At 37.7% G+C, this 18,509-nt stretch overlaps 1 pseudogene; it reads left to right on the top strand.

Moving 5' to 3' along the window:
- The window catches only part of LOC124461100, a 27,918-nt pseudogene extending 9,432 nt beyond the window's left edge, over positions 1–18,486 (top strand).
- The last annotated feature ends 23 nt before the right edge of the window (positions 18,487–18,509 follow it).

Below are 18,509 nucleotides of genomic sequence, written 5' to 3'. Positions count from 1 at the left end.
CTGCGTCCACAGCAATTTTGTGACTCTTTGACTACCATAATACGATTATAACAAAGTCATATTTGCTCCAATTTTGTTTGTGATGGTGTTTCGTTTTTTGTTTTAAATATTCCCATTTTTTCTTCAACTGCTGCTTCCAATTCTGGACGATTCCCTCATTCTGGGCGATTTTTGTTTTAATGTTTTATTTGTCCACTACATCGGTGATCTTTTAACATTAATTTCACCGTTTCCAAGTTCTCTCATGGACTATCGTCTATTGTATTTGTGTAAAATCCAATTGAACGGAGAGCCTCTTGACATTTTCTTAGCTCTGGATATAAGCTTTTTAGACAATACGCCGAAAGTTTAAACAACAAATATATTTTAGCATATATTTTCCCTCCTTTTCCGCAAAAAAAATAATTTTTTTATGTGTTGTGGAAAACGCAATCTAAAATTTTTAATGTAGTAGAAGCAGAAAAGTATTTTGTAATTTTCGAAACCATTTTTGTAATATGAGATAAATTAAGACAGGTCAATTTTAAATGCATTTAACTCGAGATGTCTGTTGACCCGAAGTCCGTCGACGGGGTTGGCTCCAAAAAAAAGTTCGCTAGTTCTTTACCTTTTTTTCTTTCTTAATGTCAAAGTCGTGTTTCAAATCGAATGCAAAAATGCTCCCAGTGGATTGCCGAGGCAAAGAATCAATATAGAAATTAATAACCATTTGCGAGTTTTTTATATTGGCCACCGTTGCTGGGATCTTTTTCAGCTCCTCCGCGCCTTTGAATTTAATTGTCAGTTTTACCTTTCGACCAGTGACTCGGCGTTGTAACTGCCTTCTTTATATCACGATAAGCCCACTAACTAGTGGGCTGCTACTGCTACGTGCCGATAAATTGTTTTAATTTTAAAAAAGAGTCCATAAATCCATTGGGATTAACATTTCTCCTCCTTTTTTGTTCTCCCTAGTGCATGGCTATGCAGTAAGGCAGGTTCACTGCCACACCATTATGTCATTGGTATTAAAGATTTACATTTTCTTTCTCTTTAAGAACTTTCTTTCTTTACTTTTTCCTTATTCATTATAATTCCATTAAATCAAAAATGTATCAAAAACCTTGCGTCCACACCAATTTTGTGACTCTTTGACTACCATAATACGATTATAACAAATTCATATTGGCGACAATTTTGTTTGTGATGGTGTTTCGTTTTTGTTTTAAATATTCCCATTTTTCTTCAACTGCTGCTTCCAATTCTGGACGATTCCCTCATTCTGGGCGATTTTTGTTTTAATGTTTTATTTGTCCACTACATCGGTAACCTTTTAACTGTAAGTTCTCTGTTTTTAAGTTCACTCATGGACTATCGTCTATTGTATTTGTGTAAAATCCAATTGAACGGAGAGCCTCTTGACATTTTCTTAGCTTTGGATATAAGCTTTTTAGACAAGACGCCGAAAGTTTAAACAACAAATATATTTTAGCAAATATTTTCCCTCCTTTTCCGCAAATAAAAATATTTTTTTTATGTGTTGTGGAAAACGCAATCCAAAATTTTTAATGTAGCAGTAGCAGAAAAGTATTTCGTAATTTCCGAAACCATTTTTGTAATATGAGATAAATTAAGACAGGTCAATTTTAAATGCATTTAACTCGAGATGTCTGTTGACCCGAAGTCCGTCGACGGGGGTTGGCCCCAAAAAAAAGTTCGCTAGTTCAAACATATGTATGTATGTTTATCCCGAGCCCTCTAACCAAATAATTAGACGCCAGTTTTTTATGTAATATTGCGCTTTATTTAGTTGCCCAAATTTGGTAGGCAAATCCATCGGTTAGATCGGTTGGCTGAAATCTTTATTTCAATATTGATTGAAGTTTCTCAAATCGCACTGCGTCCTTTGCGTTTGCTGGACAAAGTAAAGGTTCCATTTTCCATTTGCTCTGTTATAAATTTTGAATTATTTTCCTGAATTTTTCCAAGAACTTAGAAAAATTATATGTTTTGGTGACGACAGAAATATTAACACTCGCCACTCAATCACACACTATCGAAAAGTGTGATTGTGAGTAAACAGACGATAACTCCTTCGGAACAAACAAAAATCTTCGGTCACTCCCGTTTGCCGAAGTACTAGCAATACTTTTGTATGTGTGTGAGCTCAGCTGCTGTGTTGATTCCGAGGTAAGCTGCTGTCGACGTTTAAGCAGAGCTAATTATATTGACTGTAACATGTGTTCATACATACATATGTACATATGTAGGTATGTATCTAATCTTTCCATAATTTGGGGATTCGATGTCTTACACAAAAAACCAAAACACTAAAAAATTTCAAGTTGAATACTCCAACTCTAATTCCAATAGGCTTCCAAAAATAATATCACCTCAGTGTTGGGAGAAAAAATTATATCGATAACAATTGAGCTGCCAGTGCTAAGAAAAAGTGTTAGTAGTGTTGTAAGCGACTTTTAAGTTTACTCTCTTATCAACACTTACAATTCCAATGGCATTTACTTATACATATACATCTAGTTGGCTTTGACAGACAGAAACGGTATAAATAGAGGAACCTGGAACCTTGTTAAGTCGTTGCGATAGAATCAAATTTATTCTTTCATTTTTGTCCTCAATTTAAATTAAAATCATTTTATTCCCTATTCATCCACATTAAAGTTTTAAAGTGCTTATCTATCTGAGGTCCATATTCCAACAGCGCCATAGGCCTTTTAGGAGATGTGATTGACACCGACGTTGGGCGAGTATCGTTCAAAGCATTTTCCTTATTCATTGTATTTCCGAACTTCCAACAATTTATCCAATAAGCAATAAATGCCCACCTTTTGTGTTCTTTACCTTTTTTTTTCTTTCGTAATGTCGAAGTCGTGTTTCAAATCGAATGCAAAACGGCTCCCAGTGGATTGCCGAGCCAAAGAATCAATATAGAAATTAATAACCATTTGCGAGTTTTTTACATTGGCCACCCTTGCTGGGATCTTTTTCAGCTCCTCCGCGCCTTTGAATTTAATTGTCAGTTTTACCTTTCGACCAGTGACTCGGCGTTGTAACTGCCTTCTTTATATCACGATAAGCCCACTGGTTTGTTGCTACTGCTAGGTGCCGATAAATTGATTTAAATTTTAAAAAAGAGTCCATAAATCCATTGGGATCAACATCTCTCCTCCTTTTTTGTTCTCACTCGTGCATGGCTATGCAGTAAGGCAGGATCACTGCCACACCATTATGTCATTGGTATTAAACATTTACATTTTCTTTCTATTTAAGGACTCTGCCGTCTCTAAGGTTTGGTAAAGTCTTACTTCCTTTCTTTACTTTTTCCTTATTCATTATAATTCCATTAAATCAAAAATGTATCAAAAACCCTGCGTCCACACCAATTTTGTGACTCTTTGACTACCATAATACGATTATAACAAAGTTATATTGTCGCCAATTTTGTTTGTGATGGTGTTTCGTTTTTTGTTTTAAATATTCCCATTTTTTCTTCAACTGCTGCTCCCAATTCTGGACGACACCCTCATTCTGTGCGATTTTTGTTTTGATGTTTTATTTGTCCATTACATCGGTGACCTTTTAACTGTAATTTCTCTGTTTCCAAGTTCACTCATGGACTATCTGTATTTGTGTAAAATCCAATTGAACGGAGAGCCTCTTGACATTTTACTTAGCTCTGGATATAAGCTTTTTAGACAAGATGTCGAAAGTTTAAACAACAAATATATTTAGCAAATATTTTCCCTCCTTTTCCGCAAAAAAATAATTTTTTTATGTGTTGTGGAAAACGCAATCTAAAATTAAGACAGGTCAATTTTAAATGCATTAAACTCGAGATGTCTGTTGACCCGAAGTCCGTCGACGGGGGTTGGCTCCAAAAAAAGTTCGCTAGTTCTTTACCTTTTTTCTTTCTTAATGTCAAAGTCGTGTTTCAAATCGAATGCAAAAAAGCTCCCAGTGGATTGCCGAGGCAAAGAATCAATATAGAAATTAATAACCATTTGCGAGTTTTTTACATTGGCCACCCATGCTGGGATCTTTTTCAGCTCCTCCGCGCCTTTGAATTTAATTGTCAGTTTTACCTTTCGACCAGTGACTCGGCGTTGTAACTGCCTTCTTTATATCACGATAAGCCCACTAACTAGTGGGCTGCTACTGCTACGTGCCGATAAATTGTTTTAATTTTAAAAAAGAGTCCATAAATCCATTGGGATTAACATTTCTCCTCCTTTTTTGTTCTCCCTAGTGCATGGCTATGCAGTAAGGCAGGTTCACTGCCACACCATTATGTCATTGGTATTAAAGATTTACATTTTCTTTCTCTTTAAGAACTTTCTTTCTTTACTTTTTCCTTATTCATTATAATTCCATTAAATCAAAAATGTATCAAAAACCTTGCGTCCACACCAATTTTGTGACTCTTTGACTACCATAATACGATTATAACAAATTCATATTGGCGACAATTTTGTTTGTGATGGTGTTTCGTTTTTGTTTTAAATATTCCCATTTTTCTTCAACTGCTGCTTCCAATTCTGGACGATTCCCTCATTCTGGGCGATTTTTGTTTTAATGTTTTATTTGTCCACTACATCGGTGACCTTTTAACTGTAATTTCTCTGTTCCAAGTTCACTCATGGACTATCGTCTATTGTATTTGTGTAAAATCCAATTGAACGGAGAGCCTCTTGACATTTTCTTAGCTCTGGATATAAGCTTTTTAGAAAAGATGTCGAAAGTTTAAACAACAAATATATTTTAGCAAATATTTTCCCTCCTTTTCCGCAAAAAAAATAATTTTTTATGTGTTGTGGAAAACGCAATCTAAAATTAAGACAGGTCAATTTTAAATGCATTAAACTCGAGATGTCTGTTGACCCGAAGTCCGTCGACGGGGGTTGGCTCCAAAAAAAAGTTCGCTAGTTCTTTACCTTTTTTTCTTTCTTAATGTCAAAGTCGTGTTTCAAATCGAATGCAAAAAAGCTCCCAGTGGATTGCCGAGGCAAAGAATCAATATAGAAATTAATAACCATTTGCGAGTTTTTTACATTGGCCACCCATGCTGGGATCTTTTTCAGCTCCTCCGCGCCGTTGAATTTAATTGTCAGTTTTACCTTTCGACCAGTGACTCGGCGTTGTAACTGCCTTCTTTATATCACGATAAGCCCACTAGTTTGTTGCTACTGCTACGTGTCGATAAATTGATTTAAATTTTAAAAAAGAGTCCATAAATCCATTGGGATCAACATTTCTCCTCCTTTTTTGTTCTCACTCGTTAGGGCAACTCAGAGTACAGGGTAGTTTTAACATATCTTATTTTTCACAGCATGTCGCAACCAAGTAAAGAAAATGATGATTATGAGGCAAATGTAGCCCAGATTGCTGACGAGATGGTCTCCATATGTGAGAAGGAACAAGAAGCAGTAGTACTCATCGTACCTGGTGCACAGCAGGAGAGGAACCAACCCGACACCCCGATCCAGCCCCGCAGCATGGAGGTGGTCGCCCCCGGTCCTTTAGAGGAGCAATCGTCAGAGGGACAAACCCTACAAACAGGGGAAAACAATCGGATTACGTACCATCGACGCTGGGCGCGACACGAACGGAGTGGTCAGTTATCATGTCAGAGGTCATACTAACGCCTGTCCTACGGAGGATCCACGCAGGCAGGACTTGTCTCACACTGGACACCCCTCCGCGGTCCGAGTACGAACCGGTCAACCCGTGGTCGACACTAGGTGCTCCCCCGATGGTCACCAGCCAGAAAGAGACCGACCCAGGCCCCAACGACGAAGAGGCCCGACCTCGGCTACCGACACGCACTCCCAACATCGGTATTACCCAACAATCCAGTAGGAGCGCCGGACCGACCTCACGTCGGAACCATTGCTTCTTGGTGTGGGTGTACCACCGGTTTTTCAGAATCCAACTGAAGCCGCACGGACGCGTCACGGGCCATTTCGTCCACGCTAAGAAAGGACACCGTGTGACGAGTCACAATACTTGGCAGAGTCTCACACCCCATTACCGTTCCCCTTCTGATGTATATATTTAAGTAAACTACGCCCATGCAGGTTCCCTTTGTTGGTTATCTTTCGTTACGCCCATGGAGGGCATATTTAAATGTTCCAACATGGAATTATAACGACGTTATAATATGATCATTTAACCCACCCGGCATTATTTCTTTATTCGGAATCTATGTATACCCTATCCCTTCCCTTCTCCTTGTCCACTTAACCATTTTGAGTGGAGCCGAAGGACCAGCGAACTTCGGCAGGATGAGTTATTCTCCTGCAGACGAAGTCAGTCGCTGGTCTCTAGGCTCAGTCACTCAAGGTGAAGAGGCAGCGGATCTTGGCCAAGCGGGCTTCGCTTGGCAGACGAGATCAGTCGTTGCTACTCCTCTTGGACTCTCCTCCTACTCCTTTCCCTTCCCTTTTCCTCCCTTCATGTGGTCTCAGTCCCCAATCCTAATACTCATTAAGGTCTCCAGATCAAATAAATGTTCTGTAGACTGGACTCTGGGACTGAGAATTGTACCCCAGCCAGAGCTTCCTTACAACTCTCGAAAATTAAATGCGGTTACAGTAAAAGACGCATATCCATTACCTAATCTAGAAGGCCTATTAAGTAGACTTCCCCCTGTACATTGTATTTCCAAAATTGATCTTAAAGATGCATTTGGCAAATCGGTCTGGAATAATCATCGAAAGCAAAAACAGCATTTACAGTGCCCAATCGCCCATTGTATCAATTTAGGAGAATGCCTTTCGGACTGTGTAATGCCCCCCAAACGATGTGTCGTTTAATGGACCAAGTTATTCCGTATCAGCTCAAAACTCAAGTATCAGTTTACCTTGACGACCTATTGATATTATCAAATCATTTCGATGAACATCTTGCTCATCTTAGTGAGGTATCTGCCCGTCTGAAGCAGGCAGGGCTAACCATTAACATCCAGAAGAGTCAATTTTGTCTGCGAAAATTAGAGTACCTAGGATATATAGTCGGAGAGTGCACGTTAAGAGTTAACCCAGACAAGGTTAAAGCCATATCCGAGTTCCCAGTGCCGAAAACCAAGCGACAGCTTAAGAGATTTTTGGTGATTGATGAGTTTGGATTCGAACGACCCATCACGTTTATGTCTAAAAAACTTAACAAAGCACAACGAAATTATTCGGTCACCGAACTCGAATGTCTTGTTGCGATTAAAAGATTTCGAATGTATATCGAAGGCCATGAGTTTAAAGTCACGCTAGTTTGCGGTGGCTTATGAACCAACAAGAACTAAGCGGTCGATTAGCCCGCTGGTCAATGAAGCTGCAGGGGTATAACTTCCAGATAGAACACCGGAAAGGTAGTGAAAATGTTGTTGCTGACGCTTTGTCGCGATCATTTGAAAATGAAATAGCTTCCCTGGAAATGGAATTATCTCCTGAAATCGACTTGTCCTCGTCGGCATTTGAATCCGAAGAATATAGATCTCTGAGAGACAAATATGTAATAGCAAATCTTCCGGATTTTCAAGTTATTAATCAATATATATATCATCGCACTGACTTTATGACTGGGAATTCAGCGGATAACGATAAGATGTGGAAATTGCTGGTGCCCCAAGTACTCCGTGATAGTGTTATTAGAGCAGCCCACGATCCTCCCAACTCAGCCCATTGCGGCATAGCAAAATGTTTAGAGCGTATTCGGCGTAACTTTTTCTGGCCAGGACTAGTTGTAGACGTTAGCAAGTACATTCAACAGTGTGAGATATGTCAAACCTGCAAATACCCAACATGTAAACTAAAACCGCCTATGGGAAAACAAACCATAAGCGAACGACCATTCCAAAGACTATATGTGGATTTTATCGGTCCTTTCCCTCACTCAAAACAGGGAAATATCGGAATTTTTATCATTCTAGATCACTTTAGTAAATTTACCTTCTTAAAACCTGTAAAGAAATTTAACTCGAATGTAATAATATCTATCTTAAAGGATGATATCTTTAGCTGCTTTGGTGTGCCACAGTATATAGTCAGTGATAATGGCACTCAGTTTAAAAGCCAGGAGTTCACAACATTTATTAGGAATTACGGAGTGCAGCACGTATTTACCGCTGAGTAAACCGATCAATTAATGCGGCCTTACGGTCCTATCTCCGTTCGGATCAATGTCACTGGGATAAATTTCTCAGTAGTATAAACAGTGCCTTACGAAATCATATTCATCAATCAATTGGAATTTCACCCTATGTGGCGGTGTTTGGTCAAAACATGATAACCCACGGAAAACACTACAAATTATTGACCAACCTCAATCTACTGAATGAAGCTACGGTTCGGCTAGATAGACTAGACAATTTCGTACGTATTAGATCTGATATTCAATTTTTGATTTTTTTTTCAGCTTTGAGCCTTCACTTAATAGGGCGTGTCATACAAATCTGTGGTGTAAGGGTGCGCTGTTTCAAACATTAAATTATATATGTAAATCTGCTAGCTAGACGAATATATTTGGCATACACTATTTCTAAGGCGAATTGACCTTGAGCTTTTTTTTTGGAACCGAGCTTACACGATCCACTTCCATAGAAAAGCTCATGCAAGAAAAGGGCCCAAAAATTTAGCTTGAATAGTGTGCAGGGAGTCTAGAATGGTCTGAGCTATAGTACAGTTGTGCGAATAAGAGGAGGGAGAACGCGAAAAAAAAAACCGCAAGTGCAAGCAATGCACGTCTAGTGACGTAACACTCCGGTACCCTCATGGACATATATAAGTCCACGCCTCTTTTTTTTCGAGTTCCAATTTTAATTAAGGAACGAAAATAAAACGCCACTGCCAGCGCTGTTCTGCCTCCGTATAGGCAAGCGCGTACTCATTGTGTTAGCCACCATAAGGCCGAAGACGACCCCACCCATGGTTTCATGTCGGACTTTTGGGACTACGACCAAATAAATGTCGGCCCAGTCCATGAACTGACCATAGGATGAATTGTTGGAGAGCGATTTGGCCATAAGTGCGCACACATATTGTTGTGTGGAGCGTACCCAGCCAGCCTAATTCCTAGGCGAACCCTCGTTGGAGTGGATGTTTCACCTTAGGACACGGGATAGCCCCTCTCAACAAAGACCGGAGATTTCTGCTGGGAAGACGTTGCAGCAGATTCACTACCCAGCATAGATGACCCCAACCTCACCCCCAGGCCCTCGAATAGCCGTTTTTCTTTTTCTTTAAGTATCGTACAAACATGTGTTCAAATTTATAAGTATAATATTTAATATGAAATTTCTATATAGCAGGTTCTGAAAATCACAACGTTGGTAACGAGAAGCAAGCTATATTTTGTGCCCTTCTTAATAATTTGATTAGCCTCTAGTGCTCCACCCATCATCAGGCCTACTGACTGGATTGGACTCTACAAACTGTAAGTATGGCATAGCCGCATAAAATCTATTGGCGAAATATAACCGCTTGCCGCGACCACAGAGTTAGTTATTTTTTTTTATTTTTAAAGTGAAATAAATGCTTAACGTAAAATTTAGTTTAGATCAAATTTATACTTATAAAACTATATTTGAAATTATTGTTAATGCTCCTATTATCTAAGTGGGATACGAAATCCGATGTTATCTTCTTATCTTAATGGCATATGCCAATTTTTTCCTTTGAATTAAATATATGTATGAAATTATGAATTGCTGAGTTAGTTTATTTGGGCACCTGACGTAAAAGATTTAACAGCCACAATATGGGTATTACTGAGTTTGCCTAGGTATTACAAGGTTGGGTGGGTAAAGAGAAGGCAATGACATCTAGGTCCTTCAAATAATACCCATCACCTCTGCATAAAAATCCCTATTTAGGTGTAGTCCTTTATTACTTATCTCTGTCTTCATTTTACTTATGTAGCGCATGTTTTGGGAGAGCACAAGAACCACCCCATTTTCCCTGAGCTCAGCCGAGCCACTTGTTAGTAAGACAGAGAGTGCACTCCGACACCCTCGTGTTCGTTACAACCCGCACACTTACACGACACATATGTACATACATACATCACAGACACATACAGACACACCAGAGAGTGGCAAACAACAATGTGCAGTTTATTAACCGAGTTTGGGGAGCATAAAATATATAAATTTATGCATAATGTTATCGCCTGCCATCCCTCAGCCCTCTCTCTCTCCCATTCCCTTTATCGCTCAATATCAACAACGGCAATGTCACCAGCTTAATTTCATATGAAACTTGTTTCAAATGTTTCGGCACATTTGTTGAGGCTTGTCAACATTGTTGCCAAGCTATCAAAGTGTTGCTAAGCCCGTGCCATGTGGCGCTTGCCATGTACAAAGAAGACAAATGAAATGTTGAATGTTATTTATTTTGCATTAAACATATATTTTAAGCTTTCACTTAAATTAAATTCGAAATTTTCGCGGTTTCGGTGTCGGTGTCGGTTTCGGTTAGCTTGAAAGTATTTTTCTAACTAAAACCTTTTCCCAAGGTAAATTACATTTAATTTCAATTTGCACGGCGATTTTAACATGATTATGTGATTACTAGACCAGGGTCACGACCTATTAGTTATTTATTGATTAGAAACTATATGAAAAGATGCGAAAAATGCTAGTCATGCTAGTTTTTGAAAAACTTTAAAGTAATCATAGATTGATCAGTAATCAATTTGCACTCAAAAGGAAGAAAATTTAAACTTATCCGACTAAAGAGATTTTTAGCAGCTACTAACTTTGCCCTTTGTAGAAATAAAACAGAAATTAAAAAAGTTCGAACACCTCGGAAAAAGTTTAGAAATATGCCAATATTAAAATGTATTAAATATTAAAGATACTCATTTAACTTGCATTCAGTTTTATGAAAAAAATCTGTATTTGAAATCTATTTGTTACCATCGTTTCATAAAAATTTATCTGCCATTTACTTTTTGGAATCAATTTCTTAAATACCTTGACATTTTCACTTGAAATGGCTTTGGTTCTTGACTTGGGATATGGGGGTAAAACGGAGTGTTAAATCAACCCCACGGCAGTGATACAAAAAGAAAACTCTTGAGAATTCAATGTGCAAATCTCTTGAAATGCGTGCAAACAAGAAATTCCCACAAGCCCTAAGTGCTCTCAATGTGTGGCAAATTTTGCAACTTTTCGATCCTTATCTCTTTCTCTTCTGTTGCCCCCCTATCAATTTCCATAGCAAGATTTATTTGGCAAAAAAAAACGTGAAGGAGGCTATAAAATATTTATTGTTTTCATGATGAGGGTGAAGCGATAGACAGCAGCTACAGAAGCAGGAGAACAACTTGCTTGCAAAATCACCAAGAGGAGCAAGAACAGGACCTAAGACTAAGTAGCCTTATTCGTAATACGATATGAGGATTGAAATATTACCTTTAAACGAGAATTTATTTCAGAAATTTAAAATGCCAAGTAGCTGAAGTTAGTTTTTTTTTGGATTTATTTCGTAATGCACAGTTATATATTAAGGAAAATTAGAATTAAAACAAAGTTTATTAGTTTGCACAAACAGCGAACAATCTTAACCGCAATTTATTTTGTATAATTTAATAAAATATTAAAATTGTATGATTGTAATGAGATGAAAAGAAATATGGAAAAAATATGTTTCATGGTGAATGAAACGACTTGACCATAATTCAGCCAAAAAAACATTTTTTTAAATGACGAACGAATAAAATTAAGCATTTTGAATTTTAAAATGCTATAAAAGGTTAAAAGAAAATAATGTTAGATGGCCAGGGAAAAAGTTGAACTTGTTTCTTCGACTGCTTCGAAACAAGTGAAGTCAATTGTGAGATGTGGTCTAACAAAAAGTTTCAGGGCCTACTTGACCACAATGAATTAGCAAAATTGGAAAATCATGGAATGAAGTGTTGAAAAATCATGGAAAGAGGTGTTGAAAAATCATATTAAGAAGTGTTGGAAAGTGCAATACGTTAAGGGTTTCCATCAATATAAATTGGCAAAAACTTTCAGAGTCTACTTGACCACAATGAATTGGCAAACTTGGAAAATCATGGAAAGAAGTGTTGAAAAATCATAGTAAGAAGTGCAATAGGTTTAGGGTTTCCACCAATATAAATCGGCAAAAACTTTCAGACTACTTCCCCAGAATGAATTTGCAAAATTATATATTCTCCAGTTTTGGAAAATCATAAAAAAAGGGGTGTTGAAAAATCATAGTAAGTAGTGTTGGAAAGTGCAATATATTTACGGTTTCCATCAATAATAAATTGGTAAAAACTTTCAGAGTCTACTTGACCACAATGAATTGGCAAAATTGGAAAATCATGGATAGATGTGTTGAAAATCATAGTAAGAAGTGTAGGAAAGTGTGAAATATGCTTAGGGTTTCCATCCATAATAAATTAGTTAAACTGGTTCCCAGGTTACAATGATTTTTTTTGCATATTTCTATTTATTTGCTCTTGTGATTCGAAATACAATCATGTAAAAATATAATTTACAGAAAAATGGGTATTTTTTAAAGTATTTTGCTGAAATACAAATATTTGTTAAAAAGTTTTTTGACAGCTGTCGAAATTAAATTGCAATCGTTTATTTTTTTTGCTGTTGAAAACCCTTTACTGCGCCTAGAGCCCCTAGCGATTCTCTTCCCGGTGAACAGCTGTTGCAATTTATACAAATAATTAACTGTCAGCGGCAGGAAAAGCTGGAATTTCCTTCCTCTCCTTATATCATTTCCTCTCTCTCTCTCTCTCTCTCTCTCTCCATCCGCCAAGAACCCTGCTCATGATACAATAACATAAGGTAGTCTCGTCGGCAGCAGAACTGTCTTAGCAACGTTTTCATATGACAACCTTTTCATATGACAAGCACGAACGCACTGAAGCTAAGACATAGAAACGACGAGCCTCTGCTGACGACGAGACTACCTTATGTTATTGTATCCTGACCCTGCTAGCGACACCTTGGAGGCAACAACTACAACAGCAAAAATTCCCTACACACACACACACACTCACACATACACTTGAAAATTATAGGCAATTTTAGTGAAAAATGGAAAATATAAATAAATGTTGATGGTTGTGTGAAAGGTGCCGAGAGTGTCAGGGCAAGAAGCAACGGGGGGATGAATTTGAAAAATGTGCGAGAAAAATGATTTTTGCACGCCTCGTCGCATATGACAGAATCCGGGAGCCAGGAAGCAGGAGCCTGTCGTCTCCGTCAGCTGCCAAAGTCATTAACTCGACAAACCGCGCCGACAACAATGTCACATCAGGAGTAGCTAGCAACTAGAGATGAGAAAAAAAACAAATAAATCACATGGAATTGTGATTATTGCACTCTTTAGAAAGTTTTGCAATTTCATTTATTTCATTTCATCTGTTGATCAAAAATTCCACAAACTGATACGGGATCCATACTTTGTCTTTGTCTTGTTAACCACAAACCGCATATTTGACAGACCCATGGAGCTATTGTTGGCAATGAGACAACCCACTACCAAGTTGGTTCAGAATTAATAACAATATCAACAAACTCGATTAACACTTTTGAAAGCCTTAGTTTATTGGTTGACTTATACAAACAGTTTACAACTACTTATGAATCCCCCAAAATTGACCATTTAGTGTTTTGCGGAGAACTGCAATTAGTATGATTACTCAGGATCATTTCCGATAATTGCGCTCAACAGTTCAAATGAGTCACAACCTTGATGAATGAACCCGAACTAACTTAGCTTAGGGGGAGGGTAAAAATGGATCGTGATCTCGAGTACCCCACTTATAGGCAAATTTATGATCGAAAATTTGATATCGATCTACTAAATCGATAAGTGTAACATCTTCCCTAAATTTTCTATTGACTTTACTACGATAAATTTGCTCCTTGAAGCTTTTGCCATCTCTAAGAGACAGCGACGGCTATGTTGTGGCCCCGTTGAGTTATGCGTAAGTGGAGCAAAAGTGTATAGGCAGCGGAATGGTTAGTGGAGAGGAAAAGCGGCAAAGGCATCTCAAAAAAATGTTAAGGTATTCGTTATGTCAACAAGAGCACAACAATGGCTAGTGGGTGACGATTCCTTGTTAGGCACATTACATCACTCAAATTTGAAGAGAAAGAGAGTCGAGCAGCAGACTTTCTGTTAAGTGGGAGTCAACATGGAAGAGAGTTAAGTTGGAGCGGGAGAGTTAGGTTGGAGTGTTTTTGTGTTTTCTGTAATTGTAAGTCAAGGAGAGTTGCTGCCTCTAACTGTGACAGAGGTAAAGCAGTTTCTCTCTACCTCCGCATTACTTTTTTAATGAAGTGCTGCTGCAGTTCCCTCTTCTACTCACCGCAATTGCATTCAAGCGACAAATAGCAGCTGTAACAGAGGGTGAACGGAGGGAACTGTAGCGATGTCTAGCCTTTGTGCTTTGTGGGCACGTTCCTGATTTACATACCCTTTATATAGAAGGGTCCATAAACGTATTCAAACCGTTAAGAATCCTTTTAGATACCCGATTCGAAACGCATACAAAAATAAGGAGACTATTAATGACTTATAAAAAGGTAAATTTTGAACCTATGACTAGTAAATCGATCTAGTTAACACATTATTTATTCCTATTGTAGGGTATTTTCATAGCTACTACTTAAGCACTTTTGTCGACTTCTCTTTCTTTTTCATTTTTTTGTTATGTTTCTCTCTCTGTTTTTGTATTTGCCTTTTAACGGTATACAAATCTTCCGCTTGGCTGGATTTCAAGTGGCAAATGCGTTAATTGGGCATTAAATGGAAAGTCAAAGCATTAGAAATATGTATATTTATTTGGTATTATGTTCTTATATTATATTGGTATACTTGGCGATTGTGTTAACCCTATTTGTGGACATGAATGAAGGTAAATTAAGTTCAATGTTATAACAATGACTTTGATATGTATAAAATCAAAGGGGTCAACGTTCCAATAAATCTTAAAAACATTTTTTTTTTTTAAAAAAGGGGCATATTCGCAACTGCGAAAATATTTTTAAAATGACGAAAAGTATTGTGGAGCTCGCTTCACATTTCATTGGTTCATTATTTTTTAGGAACCTCATTAAAAAAAATAAAAATAAAGAGGAGTTGGAGTTTATACTATAGCATCCACATTCACATTCGCACTCACATTATTTATCTGAGCATGATTCCTTTGGGAATAATTGTGGTGGTTTCCATTTAAAAATCAAAAATGGAGGGAAAATGGGGTTATATATTTCTTATTTTTATGGCAGAAGGAAAATGTTTCACACGATTTACTATCAGAACTAAAAGACTGTTCTCAGTGAGTATATGTATCGACATCGAAACCAGAAATATAAAAATACTGCTTTTTAAAGGACACTGTATTCATCGAGCCGTCACTATTGGCGGATGCAAATCTCGGTAACTTCAAAACGAAATCACAAGTTGAATATCACATTTTGCACCCAAAGTAAGGGAAGGGCCAAATAGACGCTTTAATTTGACTCCGAAGGGTTTCATAAAAACTGATTACCAAGGTTACCCAATGATTTCAAAAATCCGCATGTGGACTATGATGACAATACACAAAATCAAACATATTTAAACTGAATAGCTTAAGATATAACCAAAAAGCATATAGTGTAGTAGGTTCGATGATATATATTAAGAGCCACAAATAGTTCTTTATGGTTTGAGTTCAGTTTATTGAATAATTCTTAATTCTATAACAATTGTCGACTATAGCTAAGACCGCGTAGCTGCGCTGCTAGTCATGCAGGCAGAGGAGCGGTATGCTTATGTATAAATGTATAAGTGTTTACATAAAAGTATGTATATTTATATACCGTCGCAGCGGTAGAGTGAGGATGTATCATATTGCATATTGGGCCAACGCGGCCGCGCGTGTTATATTTGCCGACACAGCAATTGACCAGCACCATGCACTCATGGGTGGTCATGTTACTTAAGAGGCAAATGCACTTGAATGTTGCACACATAAATATTGTAACTAATTGCTACAATATGTTTGTATTGTTGTTAATATGTTATTCCAAAACATGCTACATCCCCCCTCTTTAGAAAAATAACGTAATTATATGGAGTTATTTTCTAAAATTTTTTTTTTTATTATATAGAAATTTATTTACTTATTGTTTTTTTTTTTTTTTAATTTTTTTTTCTTTTGAATGTTTGAGTGTTTGTTTAATGACACATGTGGTAAAATTATATTTGTATATGTATAGTGTCATTAAATGTTGGTAATTTATTTGTTTAAATTTATTTCTTTTGTTTTATTGTTATTATTTTTTTTTTATACCATACACCCATATGGTGAAATGGTATATTAAAGTCGCCAAAATGTATGTAACAGGCAGAAGGAAGCATCTCCGACCCCACAAAGTATATATATTCTTGATCAGGATCAAAAACTGAGTCGATCATGTCCGTCCGTCCGTCCGTCCGTCCGTATGAACACCTAGATCTCGGAGACTATAAGAGCTAGAGCCACCAAATTTGGTATGCAGTCTTGTGTAGTATGTACGCTTATCGAGTTTGTTTCAAATTTTTGCCACGCCCCCTTCCGCCCCCGGAATTTAAATAAAACTGTTTTTCTTAAAAAGTATGGCAGATTTAGTTAGCGCGCAGAAAATAATTGTTCCAACTTTTTGCCACGCCCGCTTCCGCCCCCAGAATTTACATAACTCTGATTTTCTTAAAAACTATGAAAGCTACCGACATTAAATTTGGTATGTAAGCTAGCTTAATAGACGCGCAGATATTGACTATTTAAGAATTTTGCCACGCCCATTTCCGCACCCGAAAATTAAACAAAACTGATTTTCTCGAAAACTAACAAAGCTAAAGTCACCAAATTTAGTATGTATATTGGCTTAGTATGCGCGCAGAATACATATATTTTATTATGTTGCCACGCCCACTTCCGCCTCCATAATTTAGAAAAAACCGATTGGCTCGCGATCAAATTTGGCAGACTAATAAATCTTATATATTTCTATCAAACTACCAAATTTGATTGAAATCGGACAAGAAACATACAAAATATAAGTATAAACGTATTTTGCTACGCGAACCATAAGGGCAGAATTGGTCGTTGGCTAGTGGCGGCGCTAGAGTGCTCGTATGTTTGTAGAGTGAGCGAGATAGCATATGGTATGAGGCATGTTAAAACCATTTAATAGACATACATTTGGTTTTCGAAATTTTAAATATTTGTTTTACCTGGTGTATGGTATACCCAAGTCGGCGAGACGACTTACTTACTTCATTTTTAATTCACTGCGATGCATATTTGTTTTTATACCCTTGCAAAAAGGGTATATTAATTTTGGTCAGAAGTGTGCAACGCATAGAAGGAAGCATCTCCGACCATATAAAGTATATATATTCTTGATCAGCATGACGAGACGAGTTCAAATAGCCATGTCCGTCCGTCCGTCCGTCCGTCCGTCCGTCTGGATCAACGCAAACTCCTCCTAGACCGTAAGAGCTACAGAGCTGAAATTTTGCATGTAGGCTTGTATATACTGCAGGCGTTGTATATCTCGGATTCAGCCGGATCGGATCACTATATCATATAGCTCCCATACAAATGGCAAAGTCACGAACAGTGACTTTTCTTAAAAAATTTGTTATTTTCTGAGCTATTGTCATGAAATTTAATATTGGTGAGTGGTATTGGTATTGGTAAAGATCGGGTAACTATATCATATAGCTCCCATAGGAACGATCAGTGCAAACTCAGTCACTCAGATCAATATCTTCGTTATTTCCTATACTAAGATTGTAGGCCGTTCTTTCGCAATATTAGCCTTTTTAGCTTGAACGTTTTTCTACTTTAATGGCTATAGGTAAGGAAAGAGTTACCATAAAAGTTGCAAGGGTATACAAACTTTGACGCGGTCGAAGTTAGCCCCGGCCCTCTGGTTTTTGGTTTCAGGTCAGTACCTGGCCACCAGTGTGGCCGCGTGTTGGTTTTTGGTAAGTATAATTGATTTTTAGTTTTGTAAATAATTGTGGATGTATTAATTTTAGTTTTTTCTCCGTTTTCAGGTACGTCCGGTGTATATATAGGGGTTGCTGCCAAAAATATACAGGTAAGTGTTGTGTAGATTTGCTGACTTTTTGTGACAACTTTTGTTTTCTTTCAGGTGCAGGAGCATTAATTGGACCCAATGGGGCAGCTGCCAGGCGATGCATGAGGGGCTGTAGTAGATGAGAGACTGCAGCTGGCTTTTACATAAGTTTGTTGTTTTTAGATCGATTCTTTGTTGATATTTTTTTATTTTCAGGTGTAGCCGCTGCTTGAGGACCAGGAGGACCAGATGCTGCTGCTGCTGCTGCTGATGACTGGAGACGATTTGCAGGTAAGTTTGTGTGATTTTTGGGTGATTTTTCTAACGATTTGTGTTTTTTCCAGGTGCAGGCGCTTGCAGAGGACGAGATGGACCAGATGATTGACGAGACGCTGCACTAGGACTCGCAGGCGGTGCTGCTGCT

This window comes from Drosophila willistoni, unplaced genomic scaffold, assembly GCF_018902025.1.
Source record: "Drosophila willistoni isolate 14030-0811.24 unplaced genomic scaffold, UCI_dwil_1.1 Seg208, whole genome shotgun sequence".
In the NCBI taxonomy this organism is placed as follows: domain Eukaryota; kingdom Metazoa; phylum Arthropoda; class Insecta; order Diptera; family Drosophilidae; genus Drosophila; species Drosophila willistoni.
The sequence above is the reverse complement of the archived record's forward strand: the minus strand, read 5'-3'. Positions and strand labels throughout refer to the sequence as shown.